The 15,917-nt window shown below is 50.9% G+C and overlaps 2 pseudogenes; both read right to left on the reverse strand.

Moving 5' to 3' along the window:
- Nucleotides 1–10,749: 10,749 nt before the first annotated feature.
- Nucleotides 10,750–10,868, reverse strand: LOC143958450 (5S ribosomal RNA; annotated as a pseudogene).
- A 323-nt stretch (nt 10,869–11,191) lies between these two features.
- On the reverse strand, nt 11,192–11,310 carry LOC143958374 (5S ribosomal RNA; annotated as a pseudogene).
- Nucleotides 11,311–15,917: the final 4,607 nt, after the last annotated feature.

The raw sequence follows: 15,917 nt of genomic DNA on the forward strand, positions 1-15,917 counted from the left end.
AAGAGGACTCCGATGGGTTCCCACGGCCGGACCCTTCCCTCTATACACGTGCCAGAGCCTACAGATAGGATCTGTATGCGTCGGAAAACCTGAACAGGCTCCAAGACAACCAACGAGCAGTGTGCTCTTCCTCCCTGTCGCCTAACGCTGATGTGAGCTGTTCCATACGGTAGATGTCGAGTCCAGGTTCTATCCCCACTATCCAAGTGGACACAGAGTAAGAATATAAAAGAGCCGAGCGCAGCGAGGCCGAGCCCGAAGCGTGGCGAGCGAAGCGTGGCGAGCGAAGCTCGCCTGCGAGGGGCCCTCTAATATTCACAACCCTATGTCCGCTTGGATGGTGGGGCTACCACCTCCACTCACCGCGCAGGCGCCGTTCAGCTTCGGAGATTTTCCGAAGCTTCGTCTGCTCCGTACTGCGCATGCGCAGTACGGCGCGGACACTATATCATGGCCGGACAGTATATGGCAGAACACCGGCACCAGTCAACCACCGGTGTCATGTGCGTCGCTGTGTAATATAGAGCAGGGTCCGGGAAGCCAATACCTCCCCGCAATTTCGGTCGCAATAGCATTGCCCTACCAATACGCATATGTTTTCCGCGCCAGAGGAACTTGATAAAGATTGAGTGAACCGCATGAAAGAAAGTCTGGGGTATTTTGATAGGTAAGGCTTGTAGTAGATACAGAAGTCGTGGCATCGCGTTCATCTTCAACACATTACAGCGTCCGAACCATGACAGAGCTAGTGGGTCCCATCTTTTAAGGTCCGCTGTAAGCCCATAGGCTTCTTTTTATGTTGTTGGCTTTGACCTGTTTTTTTTTGCTTGTTTCTCAAGGTGAGCATCTTGGCGTTTGTCAAGAGGGTTGGGCGTGTCTTGAAGAGAACGCTTACGGCCACATCAACCTGAAAGAACCCGATCTCGTCTGATTTCAGAGGCTAAGCAGCGTCAGGCCTGGTTAGTACCTGGATGGGAGACTCCTTGGGAAGACCAGGTGCCATAGAAGGATCTGGTCTGGTTAGTGTCTTGATTGGGAGATCGCCTGGGAATACTGGATGCCGTAGGCTTCTTTTTATGTTGTTGGCTTTGACCTGTTTTTTTTAGCTTGTTTCCCAAGGTGACCATCTTGGCCTTTGTCAAGAGGCTTCAGAGTGCCCAAAGAGAGTGCCTACGGCCAAATCACTATACTATATATCTATATCTATAATAATAAATAATATTTTTAGTTATTATATATAAGATACTATATAGGGGATTTGGCCGTAGGCACTCTCTTTGGGCACTCTGAAGCCTCTTGACAAAGGCCAAGATGGTCACCTTGGGAAACAAGCTAAAAAAAACAGGTCAAAGCCAACAACATAAAAAGAAGCCTACGGCATCCAGTATTCCCAGGCGATCTCCCAATCAAGACACTAACCAGGGGGGGCGTGGCCTAGGCATGAAGGAGTGAGGACGCTCTTTTCCGGAGCTCCCGGTCCGTGACCCCTCCGCACCCCTTTACCACAGTTTGGTCGCATATTTCGGCATCGCCGACATCTCCGCGCTTCGGCGGAACACAGCCAGCCGAGCGGGGTCCGCCGCTGCTGCCATGGACAGGTACTTGGTCCCGCTGCAGCCTCCGGCCTCCACGCCGGATCCAGCCAAGATGGCGCCCGCGGCCTCCGGCGCTCCAGGACACGCGGCACAGAGGGAAGGTGAGCAGACTGCTATGCAGGGACACGACATGCCCCCGTTCTCCCCGCCTAGTGACTTGTCCCCGTGTCTCCCCCGCTCACTGTCCATGGCCTCGCTTGACAGCCCGGACCATAGCGGCCTGCCACCCTGGTTCCCTCACAACTCCCAACTGTCCCAGAGACCCTCCCGCAGTGGAAGCCTCATCCCAGGACCGAATGGCCAGGCTGCTCTCGCCTCAGACACACAGGGGGACCCACCGCTGCCACCAGCACCAGCATTATTGGGGGACAAGGCCATCCTAGCTTTACTCCAAAACCTTCCCACTAAAGCAGACTTTAGCTGTATGGCAGCCAGGATTGAAACGACCTTGCGACATGAAATCGCAGGGGTCAAACGTGACGTGTCGGCTACGAACGAGCGGGTGACCACCCTGGCATCGGATGTGACCTCCCTGACCACTGATGTTTCTGGCCTGCAAGCCGCACATGATACCCTTGCTGACAGAGTGGCACAGTTGCAACTCCTAGTGGATGACCTTGAGAATCGCAACCGCAGATGCAACATCAGGATCAGAGACTTGCCCGAAGCCACTGGCCAGGCAGACCTCAAAGCCACAGTTACAGCTATATTTAACGCCTGTCTGGACTGCGCTGCTGACACAGTAATAGCCATTGATAGAGTCCACAGGACCCTGGGCCCCAGGAGCCCCACAGAGAACCGGCCACGTGACGTTTTATGCTGTCTCCACAATTACTCAGTTAGGGAGGATGTCCTGCAAGCGTCGTGGCGCAAAGGCAGCATTGATTTTGACGGGGCCCAAGTCACCCTTCTGCCAGATGTATCCCGCAAGACCTTCCAGATGAGACGCTGTCTGCGACCCCTTCTGGAACACCTAACTGAACGGAGGATTCCATACAAGTGGGGCCATCCGTTTCACCTTATAGTGCGCAAAAATGGGAGGCCCCTTGCGCTACGACACCCTTCGGAGGTCCCGTCCTTTCTGGAGGCTTTGGGCCTGCCCTCGGTTCAGGTCCCCGACTGGTTGGCTCCTGTTGTCCCCCAGGGAGCAGTGGCCCCGACGAACAACCCCTCAACCAGGCCACAGAGAGTGAGACGCCACCGTCAATCCCAACGTCAGAGATCGCAGGCCCCCCAAGATCGTGAACCCTGAGAGAGTACAGTAATTTTCCGTTATTCCTGTGTTATACCCTTTTTTTTTGTTTTCTTTTTCTCTACCAACATAGACGGCTGGAGTATCCAGCTTTGTGTTGTTTACCATGCCACGGGCCATTGTTCCCAGTGCCCCCGCTAGGGGAGAGGAAGGACATTGGAAGAACAGAGTTGGACACTGCGCTTCCTGGACGAAGCCCTGAGTCATTGGCGGTACTGTTCACCATTCTCGTTACTGTTTATCTACAGGTGCCCTAGTCTCGGCGCTCTTTGTGTTTTTGGACTGCCTGGTGGTGCCCCCCGGGTGCCCCTGGGCGGCGTTCCCGCTCCCTCCCCCTCTCCTCCCCCCCCCTTTTTTTCCATTTTTTTTTGGGGGGGGGAGGGGCGGGTGCCTGGGTGGTATAAATTTATCTATACTCTGTGTTGAAAAGTTTAATATGTTGGTCTAATTATGCACTGTTCTACTGTTGTTAACTGCCCGATACCTGCTGCAGTGATGTTCTATAATGCGTTTGATGTCGTAGTTAAGATGCCAAAGAAGCTCCGTGCACGCCCGATTGCAACTGCATGGACCATGGGATGCTGGAGGGGTACTGCACCGACGAGTTCCTCCCTCTGCAGTGCCTTACCTCTTCCCCCACTAGGCCCCTCTGCCCTAACCGGCAGGTTCTCTCCGATAGGAGCTTTAGCAATTCCCCGATCTATCCCCACCCCTCCTACCCTCCTCCTCCCTACTAACTCCGGACCTTCTCCGCTTCGTTACTGCTTTTCCTTTTTCTCCTCCTCTTCCTCTGTGCTTGAACTCTATATCTACTACTGACTCTGGTGGGGACCGCCGGCCGGGTACCACTGCCGTCATGGCCCTGAAGCTGGTTTCCTGTAATGTGAAAGGGCTGAATGTACCTGAAAAAAAGGTCCAGCTGCCTAACAGAATTGTGGCGGATGAAGCCCCAAATAGTTTTCCTCCAGGAGACCCATTTCAGGACAGACCAAATACCACGGCTTTATAGTAAGCACTTCCCCCTGGCCCACCACAGCACGTCCCCTACTTCCAAATCGAGAGGAGTGTGTGTTCTTCTTGCTAAAAACTTGCCGTGGCGCCTGTTAGCTGTCCAAGCCGATAGTGAAGGGAGATATCTCTTCATTAAGGGAACTCTCCACTCGCAAACTTTTACTCTTGCCAACCTATACATGCCGAATGTGGACCAGCTGCCGGCCTTAGAAGCATCCTTGGATGCCCTGGCTGCATTCTCGGAGGGTACTTTGATCGTTGGGGGGGACTTTAACCTCACCTTGGACCCCCGCAGAGACTCATCATCGGGCACCTCTGCGATTTCTGCGAGAACGCGTTCACACATAAGAGACCTGCTACACTCCCACCGACTGATCGATGTGTGGCGTACGCTTCACCCACAGGATAGGGACTATACGTTCTTTTCCACCGCTCATGGTTCTTACTCACGTATAGATATGTTTTTAGTCGACCCACAATGCTATCCCGGCGGTCACAGACACTCAGATAGGCCACATAGCCCTGTCTGACCATGCCCCGATTTCTTTGATGCTGAAGCTACAACAGGAGTCGCGTGGTCAGTCCTGGTGGAGACTGAACGAGTCTCTCCTGAAGGACCCTGAGACCCACGCAGACCTGCTTAGGGAATTAGAAAGTTACTTTGATCATAACCGTGATTCTGTTTCCAACCCCCTCATGTTATGGGCGGCTCATAAATGCTACATTAGGGGCATTCTTATTAAACATGGTCATAGACTCAAAGTGGCCAAAACTGAGGCTCTCTCCAAACGTATTGCCAAGTTGCATGCGTGTGAACAACGACACAAATCCCAGCCGACTGCTGCGCTGGAGGTGAGAGATCTTAGAGAACAAATCAGAGATTTCTCTCTCTTTCAGGCTAGAACCAGACTCATGTGGGTCCGCAGGACGTATTATGAATATGGAGACAAGTGTAGTAGGTCCCTAGCGAACTCCCTGCGTGCCCAACGCAACGCGTCCTTCATTCCAACCATAACCTCCCCTTCGGGTGCCAAGCTTCATGATTCACGGGAGATAGCGGAGTGTTTCCGATCTTTCTATGAAGCCCTTTATAACTTGCACCCCCGGGACTCAGGAGATGCCCTCCAGGCCGGCACAGCAGCCATTGATGAGTACCTAGCTTCGGCAAACCTCCCGTCGCTTACACAGGAAGAGATAGAGCTTCTCTCGCAACCTATCTCCCCGGAGGAATTGTCGACAGCGTTAAGAGACTCACCCAAGGGCAAGGCACCAGGCCCAGATGGCTTTACGGTCCCTTATTATAAGGCCTTCCTCTCCCTGTTGTCCACGCCGTTTGTGTCAGCTTTTAACGCCCTATTGGAGGGCCAGACCTTTCCACCGGAGCTGTTGCAGGCAAGCATCTCGGTCATACCCAAGCCGGAGAAGGATCCGCTTCTCTGTGCGAACTACAGGCCCATCTCCTTATTAAACAGCGACCTTAAGCTCTTCACTAAGATACTGGCGGAGCAGTTGGTGCCCATTCTCCAACGCCTGATACCTCTGGATCAGGTGGGGTTTATTCGTAACAGGGAAGCCCGAGACAACACTACCAGGACAATCAATGTTATAGAACGCGCCAGACGCCTTAAACTACCGATTATGTTGCTCTCTGTGGACACAGAAAAAGCGTTTGACAGGGTGAGCTGGCCTTTTTTGCTAGCCACCCTGCGAAGCCTGGGTGTACCCCCCCCCCCATGCTTTCATGGGTTACAGCTCTTTACTCGTCACCGACGGCGATGGTTAGGGTCAATGGGTTTGCCTAGTCGCGTATCACTATTGGCAATGGAACGAGGCAGGGATGCCCGTTGTCCCCCCTTTTGTTTGTCCTATCGCTTGAACCCTTGCTGCACCACATCAGGCAGAACATAGACATCAAGGGACTGGACACCCCCTCACACCACCATAAGGTCGCAGCCTTTGCAGATGACCTCTTGTTCTATGTCTCAGAGCCTCACATTACATTGCCGAATCTCTTAGCGGAAATAAGACGATATGGCACCCTGTCAAATTTTAAAATTAACTTACAGAAATCGGAAGCACTCAACGTCTCCCTGTCTACCAATGCCCAGACGAATCTAAGCACTAATTTTCCCTTTCGTTGGGCAACTGGGGCTATACAATATCTGGGTACCAAGGTTCCCCCGGACCCACATCTGATTTTCCAATTGAATTTCCAGCCGCTTCTAAAAAAAATTGCCGTAGATCTAGAGAGGTGGTCAAAGTTGGCGACCTCTTGGTTTGGGAGATGCAATGTGCTCAAAATGAATGTAATGCCCAGACTCTTGTACCTATTACAAGCCTTACCGATAAAAATCCCCCAATCATTTTTTAAAGCCATGCGCTCCATCTTTATTCGATACGTATGGCAGGGCAGGCCTCCAAGACTCAGCCGAACATTACTGCTCAGACCAAAAGACAAGGGAGGGATTGGCCTCCCAGATCCGGCATGGTACTATACGGCGGTGCACATGAACAGAGTAGTTGACTGGTGCAGACACCTGAAGGATAAGCTGTGGGTTCGTCTGGAGCATGAATCAGTACCATTTCCACTTGAGGGTTTGCCCTGGAGTGGACCGGGCTGGTCGGGAGCGACGCGGGCACACCCACACATTGAGCCAACGTTACAAGAGCTAGACAGATATTTTACCCTGACGGGCGTGCCCAGTTTCCCTTCGCCCATGACTCCTATTATTGGACACCCACGCTTTGAACCCGGCATGACAGAAAAGTCTTTCCGCCTCGACCCTGACTGGGACCTTGTGCGGGCCTCTTCTTTTCTTGGCCCTAGGACGTGGACAGCGGTCTCCACTATGTACGAGGCGTTAGCAACCACGGCCCTGGGACAGTGGAAGCTTTCCCAACTCTCCCACTTCTTGAAATCTTTGCCAAACAGTGGCGAATTCCGCAGACCCCTAACATCGTTTGAGGAGGTATTCTCAGGAGAGGGACCGACCCGAAGGTCTCTTTCCCTGTCATATCGCATCCTACTGGACCAACTCTCCCAGGGTAACCTGGTGTTCGTGGAAAAATGGGAGCAAGACCTGCATGTCCGGCTCTCGCCAGACCAGAAGAACCGCGCGCTTCTTTTTGCGCACAAGTCATCCCTATGTAGCAAATACCAGGAAATAGCTTATAAAATTTTGACCCGATGATACAGGACCCCCACTGTCCTGGCGGCTATGTTTCCCGGTCACAGCCCTTTGTGCTGGAGATGCGGTGAACAAGCCGGCACGTTACTACATATCTTCTGGGAATGCCCTCAACTGGCCCATTTCTGGAGACAGGTTCTCAATATCATTTATGACCTCACGGCTATTGATCTCCAGAACAACCCAGCTGCGATCTTCCTCAATCTGACCCCACTCTCGAGCAAGAAGTACCATAAATCTCTCTTAAAACATCTTCTGAGTGGGGCCAGGGCATGTATACCTAGCATGTGGAAACAGCAGGCCGCTCCACTGGTGTCTCACTGGTTTGCAAGAGTTTGCGACATCTACCGTATGGAACAGCTCACATCAGCGTTAGGCAACAGGGAGGAAGAGCACACTGCTTGTTGGTTGACTTGGAGCCTGTTCAGGTTTTCCGACGCATACAGATCCTATCTGTAGGCTCTGGCACATGTATAGAGGGAAGGGTCCGGCCGTGGGAACCCATCGGAGTCCTCTTTCTTTCTCTCCCTTCTCGTATACCACCCTGGTTCACTCTCTCCCCCGTCTGCCTCGTAGCACTGTTAGCCCCCTATAACTTTCATTCTTTCTACCCCATCCCCTTCTCCTGCCCATTTGCTCCCCCCTCTTTCCCTACCCCCTAACTCCCAAGTATAATTAAAATACATGGTGATTGCAAGGATCTTTTCGTTTTGTTCCCTCGATTTCCCAGCCAGGGGTTGGCGGCCCTCGGGGTGGTCCCGGCTGAGCTCTTTGACCAATAGAATGAAGGTGACCGATGTTAGAGGCCCCTCAGTCTGGGCCTTGAGGGGGATCGCCCCGCGGACTGCCCTGGTTTATAAGTAGACACTAGGGTGCCAGATCATTAGAGTGGGATAATGTGGTGGCCTAGCTACGGCTGGGGCTGCTGCTGACATAAGTTGTTAGGTTTCCCCCGGTCCCCCACGAAGTATTAACTATGTATTTTTGTTAACCTGGAAAACTGAGGGATCTATGTCTTTTACAGTTTGTCTCTGTATTACCTGCAATCCGTAAATAAAGAATAAAAAAAAAAAAAGACACTAACCAGACCAGATCCTTCTATGGCACCTGGTCTTCCCAGGGAGTCTCCCATCCAGGTACTAACCAGGCCTGACGCTGCTTAGCCTCTGAAATCAGACGACATTGGGTGCTTTCAGGTTGATGTGGCCGTAAGCGTTCTCTTCAAGACACGCCCAACCCTCTTGACAAACGCCAAGATGGTCGCCTTGAGAAACAAGCAAAAAAAACAGGTCAAAGCCAACAACATAAAAAGAAGCCTATGGGCTTACAGCGGACCTTAAAAGATGGGACCCACTAGCTCTGTCATGGTTCGGACGCTGTAATGTGTTGAAGATGAACGCGATGCCACGACTTCTCTATCTACTACAAGCCTTACCTATCAAAATACCCCAGACTTTCTTTCATGCGGTTCGCTCAATCTTTATCAAGTTCCTCTGGCGCGGGAAACATATGCGTATTGGTAGGGCAATGCTATTGCGACCGAAATTGCGGGGAGGTATTGGCTGCCCGGACCCTGCTCTATATTACACAGCAACGCACATGACACCGGTGGTTGACTGGTGCCGGTGTTCTGCCATATACTGTCCGGCCATGATATAGTGTCCGCACCGTACTGCGCATGCGCAGTACGGAGCAGACGAAGCTTCGGAAAATCTCCGAAGCTGAACGGCGCCTGCGCGGAGAGTGGAGGTGGTAGCCCCACCATCCAAGCGGACATAGGGTTGTGAATATTAGAGGGCCCCTCGCAGGCGAGCTTCGCTCGCCACCCTTCGGGCTCGGCCTCGCTGCGCTCGGCTCTTTTATATTCTTACTCTATGTCCACTTGGATAGTGGGGATAGAACCTGGACTCAGTGCGCAGGCGCCGTTCATGCTCGGCAATTTTCGGAATCTGTGTTGCTGTGTACTGCGCATGCGCAGTACACAGCGGACACTATCCGATGGGGGACCATATGTGATAAGACACCGGCATGGGGAACTGAAGCTATGGGTCAAGCTAGAGCAGGAGAAGGCGCGGGTTCCACTGGCTGGTCTGCCTTGGGCGGGGAGGCCATTGGAGCCCTGTGTGACTACTCACCCGTTAATTGGCCCCTCGCTCGCCGAGATGGATAGTTTTTTTCATCTTTCCCACCTGACTAACTTCCCTTCTCCTATGACCCCAATTATTGGACATCCTAGATTCCCTCCGGGCCTGTCTGACCAGGCCTTTACCAGGCAAGCCCCGAAAGGGCTTCTGAGAGCAGCCCTATTTCTTGGACCCACGGGCTTGATTCCCATGGGGACCATACTGCTAGAGCAAGTACCTGTTGCATTGGATAGCTGGAGAGCTAGACAGCTAATCCATTTCCTCAGATCACTACCTAACCATTCGTTCTTCTCTAGCCAATTCCACCCCTTCGAGGAACTTTGCCTGGATGATGGCCCAATTCGTGGTTCCCTCTCTAGGTCCTACCAAATCCTGACAGACGCACAATCCTCCACGGATCCACCTTTCCTAGCTAAATGGAAAAGGGACTAACAAACTACATTCTCCAAACCACAGAAGGACAGAATACTCTTTTTCGCCCATAAGTCGTCACTCTGCAGTAAATATCAGGAGATCTCATATAAGCTGATCACACGCTGGTATCGTACACCGGTGGTGTTGGCCAAAATATTCCCCGGTCAATCTGACCGCTGCTGTCGCTGTGGGCAACAGATTGGCACCATTCTCCACATTTTCAGGGAATGCCCTAAATTACAAACAATCGGGCAGCCTGTCCTGAGACTCATCCGCAAGTTCACAGACATTTCCTTAGCCAATGATCCCGCAGCAGTTCTTCTCAATCTAACTCCTATGTCGAGAAAGCGTTATCATAAGTCCTTACTTAAACATCTCCTCAATGCAGCTAGGGCCTGCATCCCAAGTCAGTGGAAAGAGCAATCTGCTCCAATGGTGACCTAGTGGTTCGCAAGGGTAAATGATATTGAACGAATGGCAGACCTGACTGCCACAATGAGGGATAAAACGGAGGAGCATGGGAATAGATGGTTCTACTGGACCCAGTTTCGCTTTTCGGAAGAATACCTCCGCGAGACATAGTAAGCTCATGGTGATCGTTGGAGATCGCTGTTCCAAACGTTGGACAGCTGATGAGCTGGTGAGCCGAGGGCGTCTCTTGCTCCCTGGGAGGGGACCCCACCCGACCCCACCCTATCCACTCTACCCACGACACCCCCTTACCCCTTCTTTTCCTTTTCTGCCATTTCCTTCCCCAATCTTCTCTTTCCCCTTCTCCCTCCTTTCAGTTCTACTATCTCCCTTCTTAACTCAAAAAAGGGAAAAGAAAATGGTATGTTCCGACCCCATTTGACTACTACACAATACTCTTCCCCTATCTATGGATATCTAAACTCTTCGAGGGTAGCAGGGCTAGTATCAATAATATTTTAAGTGGTAGAGGATCCCAACGAGATGGAGCTTTAATCTCATCTTGATATGACCGCAAAGCTGTACACGTGCTATTCTCCTCAGACTTCTTACCATTGGCTCTGATATCCATGCAATATGATCGTTTGTTTATAACTATTTGTATCACACATTCTGTGAAGTTGCCTTTGCATTGTATGTCGCATACTACTAAATAAAAAAACAAAAAAAACAGAAGCCTATGGCACCTGGTATTCCCAGGCGGTCTCCCATCCAGGTACTAACCAGGCCCGACACTGTTTAGCATCCGAGATCAGACGAGATTGGGCGCTTTCAGGGTGATGGGGCTGTAGGTGATCTCTTCGGGCACTCTCAACCCTCTTGACAAATGCCAAGATGGTCACCTTGGGAAACAAGTGAAAAAAAAAACAGGTCAATGTCAACAACATAAAAAGAAGAATACGGCACCTGGTATTCCAACGCCATCTCCCATCCAGGTACTAACTAGGCCCAACCCTTCTTAGCCTCAGAAAAGAGAAGAGATAGGGCTCTTTCAGGGTGATGCTGCTGTAAGCGATCTCTTTGGGCACTCTCAACCCTCTTGACAAATGCCAAGATGGTCACCTTGGGAAACAAGCAAAAAAAAGAAAACGAATCAACGCCAACAACATAAAAAGAAGCCTACAATAACTGGTAATCCCAGGTGGTCTCCCATCCAGGTACTAACCAGGCCCGACTCTTCTTAGCCTCCAAGATCAGATGAGATTGGGTGCTTTCAGAGTGATGTGGCCATAGGCAATCTCTTCAGGCACTCTCAACCCTCTTGACAAACACCAAGATGGTCACTTTGGGAAATAAGCGAAAAAAAAACAGGTCAACGCCAACAACATAAAAAGAAGTCTACGACACCTGGTATTCCCAGGCGGTCTCCCATCCAGGTACTAACAAGGCCCGACTCTATTAGCCTCCAACATCAAACGAGATCGGGTGCTTTCAGGGTGATGTGCCCGTAGGCAATCTCTTCAGGCACTTTCAACCCTCTTGACAAACGCCAAGATGGTCACCTTAGGAAACAAGCAAAAAAATAAAAATAAGTCGGAAGCTAGAGACAATACGGCCCGAGTCCTCAATTTAATCCATGCGGCGCATGTACAGGGAAGGCCCTTGCTTATGTTGTCAACGGACGCGGAGAAGGCCTTTGACAGGGTGGCCTGGCACTTTATGCAGGCCACCCTGGAACATATAGGTCTTGGCCCCAACATGATGAGCTGGGTAATGTCGCTTTACTCCACGCCATCGGCAGCGGTACGGGTGACCGAGTGGTGCTCGGACTCTTTCCCCATCACTAATGGGACGAGGCAGGGGTGCCCTCTGTCTCCCCTAATTTTAATTCTGACACTGGAACCACTTATGTGTCACGTTCGGAATGACCCGAATATTACTGGCATATCCAAACCCTCGGCACACCACAAAATTGCGGCGTACGCTGATGATCTAATTTTTTCCGTCTCCAATCCACACATTTTGCTTCCCAAAATACTTGCGTCTCTACAGCGACACGGCAGCCTATCAAACTATAAAAACAATTGCGCCAAGTCGGCTGTATTGAATATATCGGTCCCGGATGGTGAGGCCAAGAGGCTCCGCTCCTCTTTTCCATTCTACTGGGCTGAAAAATCTATACGTTAACTGGGCGTTGACATCGCAGCCGATTTAGCGCAATTGTACCTGCTTGATTTTGTCCCTCTCCTGGATAGACTGAAATCTGATTTGGGAAACTGGCATGCTTTAACACTGACCTGGTTTGGGCGCTGTAATGCATTCAAAATGATGGCCCTCCCTCGGATCTTATACATGTTCCAGACATTACCGATCCGGTTACCCCCAATTTTTTTCAGACAACTGTAGGTGCTGCTCCGGGACTTTATTTGGGCGCGCAAACCGCCCAGAGCCCGTTTGCAATTGCTTGCCAGACCAAAGGACAAGGGGGGTCTGGGTCTCCCAGATCTCAGACAATACTACAGAGTGACTCTGCTAGCGAGAGTCGTTGATTGGCATTGTAATGGCCCACACAAGCAGTGGGTGGAGATGGAGATTGAGGATGGATCCATTCCCCTATTGACCTCCCCGTGGCTCCTGTCCTCCCTACCAAAAGACCTCAGAGGTCACCCCGTAGTGGGAGCTACGTTGGCTGTTGTGCGGAGGTTGTTCCGCTGCACACACATTGCTCCCCTGCCATCACCAATGACTCCGGTTATAGGTAATCCAGACTTCCCATCGGGATTTACCAACAAGAAACTGCGACAGTTGACAGTGGTGGGGAAACAGCGTCTGGGAGAGGTGTGGCCCACGGGAGGGCTCCCGACCACGTAAACGGTCGCCAAGCTTTCTGACCCTCCGCTTGACTTGTTTAGTGCTTATCAACTTCGTCACTTTCTTCTGGCCATACAAAGGGCCCCCTACACTCCTAGAGACCTGACACCCTATAAATCCATCTGTCACAAAAGGGAACCTGTGCGACACACCCTCTCCCTCCTGTACAACCTATTGAGTAGTCAGGAGGAGGAGTCGACCCCCACCATTTATCCACAAATGGGAGAGGGACTTAGGCATCACATTTACCCCACAACAGATAGGGAAGATCCTGACCTTAGTACATAAAGCTTCCATCGCAAACCAATATCAAGATACAAGATAGTCTCACGCTGGTATAGAGTCCCATACCTTCTGAATAAAATGGATAGATCGATCCCGGATGTTTGTTGGAGGTGAAATTCAGATATGGGGACCATGGGACACCTTTTCTGGGCATGCCCGACCTTGAGGAACTTTTGGGTTCCCAGTAGCGTGCCTTCTACACTTGACCGAACAGCCTGTTCGAAAATACAAAAAAACCCTCACGATGCAACTCCTGAATGCCGCCCGGGCCTGCATTCCCGCACTGTGGAGGCAGCCTCAGCCCCCATCCAAGGTGCTGTGGTATTCCAAAGTCAATCATATTCTCCGGATGGAAGAATTGACCGCCACCCTTCACAACACTGAAGAGGCATTTAGTGTTACATGGAGGCCCTGGAGGTATTTTACTGGTACTCGAGACTACATTCGGGAGGTGAGCAGTGCCTCCGTCCCAGAAAACGACTGAACATCTAACGTTTACCTACGTAGGCCATGTCTGCCCTGGGTGGCATTCCCCCCCTCCTTTTTGTCTTTATTTTTCTTTTTTTCCCCGTCGCCATCCCCCCACCTCCTCTCTCTCCGTCTTTGCACTCTCTTCTTCCCCCGTCCTCCCTTTTGACTATGCCTTGTCTCCTTACTAGCCTTCGGGACCCAGAAGAACCCCAGGGTTCTGGACATGACCGGCTCATATTTTGCTCTGGTTCACGTAGGTCATGATAAGCTGGCTCGCTGTGGTCCCAGTGGTTCTCCATGATTACATTTGTCCGAACGGAGCTGCACTAGTTATACTGTACTACATGTCGGAGGTGGGGTTTCTCTATTTTCTGCATGAAACTGTAGGACTCCCCTCTGAGAACCCAGAGTTATTTGGCTGCCTATTTTTTGTTAGCATGTAATTGTGACCCTGGGTCATGCTGTATGGTTGACTGTTATATTTATATTGTTCTACTTATGCTTAATAAAAGAATAAAACAAAAAAAATAAAATAAGTCAATGCCAACAACTTAAAAAAAAAGCCTATGGCATCGAGAAATCCCAGGCGGTTTCCCATCCCGGTACTAACCAGGTCCCAACCCTGCTTAGCCTCTGAGATCAAATGCACGCTCAACCCTCTTGACAAACGCCAAGATGGTCACCTTGGGAAACAAACAAAAAAAACAAGTCAACGCCAACAACATAAAAAGAAGCCTGCAGCATTTGGAAAACCCAGGCGGTCTCCGATCCAGGTACAAACCAGGCCCAATCCTGCTTAGCCTCTGAGACCAAACGAGATTGGGCGTTTTCAGGGTGTTGTGCCCGTAGGCAATTTCTTTGTGCACTCTTAACCCTCTTGACAAATGCCAAGATGGTCACCTTGGGAAACAAGGGAAAAAAAACAGGTCAAAGCCAACAACATAAAAAGAATCCTACGGCATCCGGTATTCCCAGGCGATCTCCCAATCAAGACACTAACCAGACCAGATTCTTCTATGTCACCTGGTCTTCCCAGGCAGTCTCCCATCCAGGTACTAACCAGGCCTGATGCTGCTAAGCCTCTGAAATCAGATGAGATCGGGTGCTTTCAGTGTGATGTGGCCGTAAGCGTTCTCTTCAAGACACGGCCAACCCTCTTGACAAACGCCAAGATGGTCGCCTTGAGAAACAAGCGAAAAAAACAGTTCAAAGCCAACAACATAAAAAGAAGCCTACGGCACCTGGTATTCACAGATGGTCTCCCATACAGGTATTAACCAGGCCGTACACTGCTAGGCCTCCGAGATCAGATGAGATTCTGCACTTTCAGGGTGATGTGGCCATAGGTGTTCTATTTAGACACTCTTAACCCTCTTGACAAATACCAAGATGGTTATCTTGGGAAACAAGTGAAAAAAAAAAGGTCAACGCCAACAACATAGACCCTGGCGGTCTCCCATCTGACCCAGACCCTGCTTAGCCTCTGAGTTCGGGCGCTTTCAGGGTGATGTGACCTCAGGCGAACGCTTTGGGACATACTCAAAACTCTTGACTGATGCTAAAATGGTCACCTTGGGAAACAAGCGAAAGAAAAACAGGTCAAAGCCAACAATATAAAAAGATTCCTACGGCACCTTTAATTAGGTACTATCCAGGCCGGACCCTGCTTAGCCTCTGAGATCAGATGAGATCGGGCGCTTTCAGGGGGATGTGGCCGTAGGAGATTTCTTTGGGCTCTCTCAGCCCTCTTGACAAATGCCAAGATGATCACCTTGGGAAACAAGCGGAAAAAAAAAAACATGTCAACGCCAACAACATAAAAAGAATGCTACGGCACCTGGTATTCCCAGTTGGTCTCCCATCCAGTTATTAATCAGGCCCGACAATGCTTAGCCTCCGAGATCAGACAAGATCAGGCACTTTCAAGGTGATGGGGCCATAGGCGATCTCTTCGGGCACTCTCAACCATCTTGACAAACGCCAACATGGTCATCTTCGGAAACAAGCGAAAAAAACCAAGTCATTGCCAACATTGGAGGCTAAGCAGGGTTGGGCAATCAGTTTCCTTGCCTGAAATAGGCATCTCAGAACTGCCATCTGGCTACTTCCCGGGTTTCCAACTCCTTCAACTAATCCCAGGAGACAATACTTCGCCTCCATCCTGGTGGAGGTTCCAACCACCCGATCAATGGTTCCTGTCACCTCTGTCCAGTAGCGGATCAACTTCAGGCATCTCCAAAACATGTGCATCATGTCTCCCCCCATGTTCCCGCAC

This window comes from Lithobates pipiens, unplaced genomic scaffold (assembly GCF_037356315.1).
Source record: "Lithobates pipiens isolate NorthernLeopardFrog02 unplaced genomic scaffold, aLitPip1_a1.2 Scaffold_61, whole genome shotgun sequence".
Classification (NCBI taxonomy): Eukaryota; Metazoa; Chordata; class Amphibia; order Anura; family Ranidae; genus Lithobates; species Lithobates pipiens.